Genomic DNA, 7286 nt, shown 5'->3' on the forward strand with positions numbered 1-7286 from the left:
TCTCTCTCTCTCTCTCTCTCTCTCTCTCTCTCTCTCTCTCTCTCTCTCTCTCTCTCTCTCTCTCTCTCTCTCTCTCTCTCTCTGTCTCTATCTCTTTCGCTTTCTCCCTCTCTCTTTCTCTCTCTCTATTTCTTTCTCCACATCTCTTTCTCTTTCTCTTTGTCTCTGTCTCTTTCTCTTTCTCTCTAATTCACGTGCTCACTCGCTCGCGCTGTTTCTGTGTCACTACACTAAAGCCCTAACAACTTTCACCTTCTCTTCACGCTGGTGTAGTATGCGCGTGGGTCGTCGAGAGGTCGCAACCCCAGCACGACCTCTCGACCTCTGCACGACCTTTTGCATTAATCTGCAGCGGCCGGCGTCTCACGTAGTTCGTAGGTCAGGGTAACACTAACGATTAACACGTAGACTAACGATTAACGATCGTTAATGCGTAGACGTAGCAACAATTAATTGATTAATTGATTTATTGATTAATTAATTAATTGATTAATTACACACGATCATGTCGTAGGGACGCCGGTTGTTTTTCTCTCGTGCCGACGACTTCGTATTCAAGATGGCGTGGCGCCGCGCAATAATCGAATAAAAATATCCTGCCGATCGATTCGAATTCTTCTCGATGTATGCGTGAATTGACGGAAACCCTCCCTAAAGGGGGCGCTGTGTTCAGCGGACATGAGGGCCTGCGATCCGTGACGGAGCGAGCGTACTAGCGGCGCGATCGATGGGCGACGAGCCCCACAGAGGGCGCCGGCGTTGTTGTCCCGACCGGGCGAGACGTGTCGCGGAGCAGTACTCTAAGAGATGAGACTCTGAGATCGTGTTACGACGTGGGGTGGCGTGTTCGCGGCGTCTGCCCGGCGCGCGGGAACGCGTCTGTGGATGCTCGTCTGTCTTTCGAGGCGCGTCGGGAGAGGTAACGCAATGCTCCGCAGCATCGCGCAACGTTCCGGACCTCGCTCAGTGCGAGAGCGTTCGCTTGTTTATTTCCTTCCGCCCGTAGCACGTAGTCACGCTCTGCGCGTCGGTAGAATCTAGCCCCGGCGTATCCGTCGGGTTTGTTTACGTTGACGACGACGACGGTGGCCGCCATCTTGCATGTGGGACGGCTAGCCGCGGGTCGTCTTTCTCGTGCGCATGTGCCGCTCCGCTGTAAGACGCTTCCGTTATGCAGTGGTTCTTAACTTTTTTTTGAGTCGTGGACCCCTTTGAGAATCTGGTGAAAGCTACGGACCACCTCCCCAGAAAAATGCACGTAAACACATGAACGCAAAATTTTTATTGACCTGTTTGATTATTGACTTTTTATCACCCAAGCCCCTGAGGCCATCCACGGACCACAAAGGAGTCCATGGTGGACCACAGGTTAAGAACCCTTGCATTACAGCAGCGCTTGCATTCGTGTCGTCGATGTTAGATGGGGTAGGGGGCGCCGCCTCCGCTGCGCCGAATTCGCAACATTTTCTGTCGCTCGGCGAATCTTGGCAGCGCAGTCGCTTCCTGCCACGATTCTTCGCACCGATAGTGTTTGAAAGTGCTCATAGGTGGAGCCACGTGTTACAGATACAGTCCGTGTGTGTGTGTGTGTGTGTGTGGATCACGCATTTATCGCGTTGCCGAAGAAAGATTGTCTGTGATGGGCGAACAAACAATTCTGCTCATCTTAGAAAATAAGAATTTATGCTCACGATTGAATTGATATCTGTATCGCTATTTTGCGTTCAAAGTCTCTCATTGTGATCGTAGAACTGAATAGATCTTCGCGAATTATTTTTACCTTGCCATGGCAACCGCCGCACGCCCGCCCTTACCGTTGTTCGCTTTTTCGATGCACATGCATGACACCAGATGTCAGCACACGCGCACGACGTCACCGCACGTTCGACGCTTCGTACTACTTTGCCGTGCATGTCACTTCTCTCTGCTGCTTCCTCGAATGCCACACCTTAATCCGCGACGCCTTCTTAATTACAGGGCTTAATTAGTGCGTTCTTTCCGTAGGAGGGTCGTGGTACGGTGGATGTGGGGGGGAGGGGAAGCTCTGGGTGGCAAAGCAGGGTTCGTAGCGGGTCTTCCAAAGTCTTATAAGTGCTTATTTTGCCAAAAATCAAATAAGGGCCCTTATTTGTACTTATTTTTGGTGAAATCTTAGAAAAGTACTTAATAGTCCTTATTTTTTGCCAAAGGATCATTTTTCAACATTGTTTTATAAACTGTTCTCGACTTAGAGTAAGAATTGTTGTATATATAATACGGAATAATTAAATCTGCTGTGCAATTGTGTATATAAATATTATTAGTTAACTTTAATAGTCGGTGATCTATCAGAAATTGCGTAAAAAAGTCTTATTTTGGCCTCCAGAAAGGGTCTTATAAGTCCTTATTTCAACATGTGTCTTACTACTATGAACCCTGGAAAGGGAAGGATCCAACGGGTTAGAAGGGAGGGGGCAGTGGGGAGTGAGCAAAGGGAGAGGTAGTGGGTAGAAAGGGAAAGGCTGCATAATAGGTGGCGAGAGACAAAGGTGCAGTGGAGCGAAAGGGAACTGGGAGGATGAGAGAGAGAGAGAGAGATAGATAGATAGAGGAGAGAGAGAGAGAGAAGAGAGAGAGAGAGGGGAGAGAGAGAGAGAGAAGCGAGAGGCGTGCGCGAGAGGAGAGCGAGAGCGAGAGAGAAGGAGAGAGAGAGAGAGAGAGGATGAGGAGGGAGAAGGAGGGTGGGATGGATAACGAGGAGAAAGGGGCAAGATGTTGCATTGGGAGTGCAGGGAATGCAGTGGGGCAGGAAGAGGGGATTAATGAGGAAAGGTGGGATGATGAGGGAAGCACGGAAGAGGAGGAGAAGGGAGGAGGATAGGAACTTCCGCTGGCGAGCACAAGAGAAGGAAGCGCGCTGTTTTGCTCTCTTTGGCAGAAAGTCGGACGGGCGGGCGCTGTCAACAACAAGATTACACCGCCGATCAAGGGGTACTGCCTTCTCAGAGAAGAGTAAGTGATCAGCAGGCTACCAGGCAATGGCCTTAAAAAATTGCTATGTTGCTGTCTCTCGGACCCATGATTTTTTAGTGGTAGGTAGGTAGGTCTTTTTGTGTGTGTGTGTGAGGCATAATAGTTTTTTAAGTCTGTCCTCACTGTTTGCCACACACTTGTGTTTCGGTGCTTAACTATGAGGAATGTATATGGCACCTTCCAGACATACCGAAGTAGTAGATTTATTTATATTTATATAGACAGAAAAAAAGGGAACGCCCACAATGTCAAAAACGGTCGCGGCTTATTTTGCGTGGTCGGTCGAGAGCAGCAAACATAGAATTTTGAATGATGGCGCCTAGCACAAAATTAACCACCGCGAAATATACAGCGTATCATAGTATTTGAAATATAATAAACATTGGCGGAAATTGCTTCAAAAATAGAAGCCCAAACAGGGCGAACTTGGTCGAAAGATATAGGAAGAGGGTAGATGCAGTCCTGGGGGGAAACATAGCAACGCAGGGGGCCGTGTCAGAAACAAAATTAGTCCTTAACATTTGCTTACACTAACATTTTATAACAGTCAACATAAGCAGTAAGTGATCAATGCAGGCTACTGTTTACCGAAGGGTGCGAAATTAACGTGAGTCCGGAGCTCATGTTATTCCTGATTTACCTGTTAGAGAACGTGAGTTACTTACGGAACATAAACTCGGGAGAAAGGGGGGGGGAAGCCGATTGCAAGGGAGTGTGGAGTAAGAGTAGGAATGCTCCGTCATTAGGAGTTGAGTCCAGTTAACCGAGGGAACGAGAAAGATATTGTTGTTGATTGTATTGTTATTGAATAATGTTATTGTTACTGTATTATTATTGTTTGTTGTTATGTTTAGCTGTTATTATTAAATTGCTATTGTTATCATTATTGTTATTGTATTGTTATAATTATTGTTATTGTTATTGTTAGCTATGTTGTTATTGTTATACGTTTATTATTATATGTGATTATTATGAGTGAATATTGCGTTGTAGCGGCTAACCTTTTTCCACGCATGCATTTCGCAGGCGGCATTCGCAACAGAAGTTTTCGCAAGCACTACGAGGTGCATGTACCAGAAGAGGGCAAGATATTCAGCCGTTAAGTCCATACGCAATGCAAGTACAAGGCAAAATCGTACGTATATAACAGCAACATCACAATCTCACATACGTATATTCACATCGCAGAATGTAGATATTAATTATATTACGGAATTATTTACGTGACTGTCACCTCTAATATGATAAGATTCTACTAATCTTTATTTATTTTATCGCAAATAAAATTTTCTCTAAAAGAGCTTGAAGACATTCCTAATACTTTATAAAATGTCACTGCGTGGTGCCTAACTTGTCGCGTTTGGTTGTTGGGCGCTCCACTTGTTTTGTTGCGGCGTGCCAGACCGAAACAGCGAACACGCTGAAAAGGTTGCGAGCTTGGCGTGCGCGGATTGTCAGAGGTCAAATAACAAACTGCTTCTGCTTTCGACATTACAGCACAGGATAGGTACGGTAGATACAAGATAAACATAGATATAGGTAAGGATAGGTTACATAGATACAAGATAACATAGATATAGGTATAGGATAGGACGTAGATACACAGATAACTAGATATAGGTAAGGAATAGGTACATAGATAACAAGATAAACCTAGATATAGGTAAGGATAGGTACGTAGGAGTACAAGATAATAACATAGATATAGGGTAAGGATAGGTACTAGATACAAGATAAAACATAGATATAGGAAGGATAGGTACGTAGATACAAGATAAACATAGATTATCAGGTAAGGATAGGTACATAGATACAAGATAAACATAGATATAGGTAAGGATAGGTAGCGTAGATATCAATGATAAGACATAGATATAGGTAAAGGATAGGTACAATAAGATACAAGATAAACATGGATATAGGTAAGGATAGGTACGTAGATAACAAATAAACATAGATATAGGATAAGGATAGGTAGTAGATACAACCGATACAACAAACATCAGATATAGGTAAGGATACGTAGCGTAGATACAAAGATAAACATAGATAGGTAGGATAGTAGCATAGATACAAGATATACATAGATTATGGTAAGGATAGGTAAGCGTAGATACAAGATAAACCATAGATTATAGTAGGATGGTACATAGATACAAGATATACATATGAGTATTAGGTAAGGATAGTAGCATAATACAAGATAAACATAGATATAGGTAAGCGATAGGTACGTATATACAAGATAAATACAGATATAGGTAAGGATAGTACGTAGATACAAGATAAACCATAGATATAGGTAAGATAGGTACAATAGATACAAGAATAACATAGATATAGGTAGGGACAGGATAGGTAGCATAGATACAAAGATATAGCATAGATATAGTAAAGGATAGGTCGTAGATCCCGATAACATAGATATCAGGTAAGGATAGGTACGTAGATACAAGATAAAGCATATATAGGTACGCCATAGGTACGTAGATCACGATAACCATAGGATATAGGTAAGGATAGGTACAGTAGATACTAATAATAAACATAGATATAGTAAGGATAGGTACGTAGATAGCAAGATAAAGCATAGATATATGGTAAAGGATAGGTACGTAGATTACAAGATAAACATAGATATGAGGTAAGGAAGGTACGTAGATACAAGATAAACATAGATAATAGGTAAGGATACAGGTTACGTAGATAACCAGATAAATCATAGATTATAGGTAAGGATAGGACAAGATACAAAATAAACTAGATATAGGTAAGCATAGTACTAGATACAAGATAGAACATAGATATTAGGTAAGGATCCGGTAAACATAGGATACAGAGATAAACATAGATATAGGGTAAGGATACGGTACGTAGATTACCAGAAAACCCTTAGATATACGGTAAGGATTAGGTACGTAGATACAGATAACATAGATATAGGTAAGGATAGGTACATAGAATACAAGACTAAACATAGATATAGGTAAGGCATAGGTACGTAGATACAAGATAAGAATAGATATATGGTAAGGATAGTAGCCGTAGAACAAGATAAACATAGATATAGGTAAGGATAGGACGTAAAGATACAAAGATTAAACATAGATATAGGTAAGGATAGGTACGTTAGATACCAAGATAAACAAGATATACAGGTAAGTGATAGGTAGCATAGATACAAGATAAACATAGATATAGCGGTATGGATATGGGTACTAGATACAAGATAAACATAGATATATGGTAAGGAATAGGTACGTCAGATACAAGATAAACATAGATATATACGGTAAGGAATAGGTACGATATGATACATAGATAAAAACATAGATAAAGGTAAGTGATACGTATCGTAGATCACAAGATAAACCATAGATATTAGGTAAGAATAGGTAGAGCCTGTTATGTTAGTCATAGTTAGTTATGCCTAGTTAAGGTATTATGTTCTCTCGTGTGTAGTAATATATTACTGCGGGCAGGATAGGTACGTAGATACAAGATAACATCAGATAAGGTACGTATATGTAATATAATAAGATAAAACATAGAGTAGTTAAGAAAGGTACATGCTGCTTGCTAGCATAAATTGTAGCACTAAAGTTCCACAAAGCATTATATCTGCTAAACTCGCTGTACAAGCAAGAAAGGAATAGATTCATTATCACCTCTCAAACGCTTGTGCAAGTGTGGTGACTCGACGATTCGTTGACGGCGATCGAAGCGTGGATGCGTGTTTCGACCACGTGCTAGTTACGTTTGCTTTAAGCCTGGCGAACATTGGCCGACATTTCCGCGGAAAAATGTTCGCGCGAAGCAAATGTTTTTGTCTGGCAATGTGCGGGGAACAAGTTGCTGAGGCGCACATTGCGGATACATTTTGCAGGGCGAACAACGCCGTGCGGCCGTCTAGTAGCTGTGGTGTAAAGAGTCCACGTGATCGGCGTGTGGCCAATGCGGCGTGATATGGCATTTACAATGTTTTCCTAGAATTGTCGAGATATCAGCATTTCGATGCTTCAGAAATTGTTCGGACGAAGTTCGGCGACTTTTTTACGCGCAGGCATTGCGAACATTTCATGTAACATTGCTACGATATGTTTTTGAGCAAAAGTGTTCGGCAATGTGCGGCGCGGCTTTAATGGTGTGGCGTTGGTCTGCGGGGGCAGTCAAGGTGTCGTGTACACGCTACAAGCGGCGTTCGGATGAAGGATCGCGTACAGTGGATGCCGGTGATGGAAGGGCAGGGAACCTCTGGGCGCAGGCGCGGGCGA

The sequence above is a fragment of the Priapulus caudatus genome, unplaced genomic scaffold, assembly GCF_000485595.1.
Source record: "Priapulus caudatus unplaced genomic scaffold, Priapulus_caudatus-5.0.1 Scaffold1791, whole genome shotgun sequence".
NCBI lineage: Eukaryota > Metazoa > Priapulida > Priapulimorpha > Priapulimorphida > Priapulidae > Priapulus > Priapulus caudatus.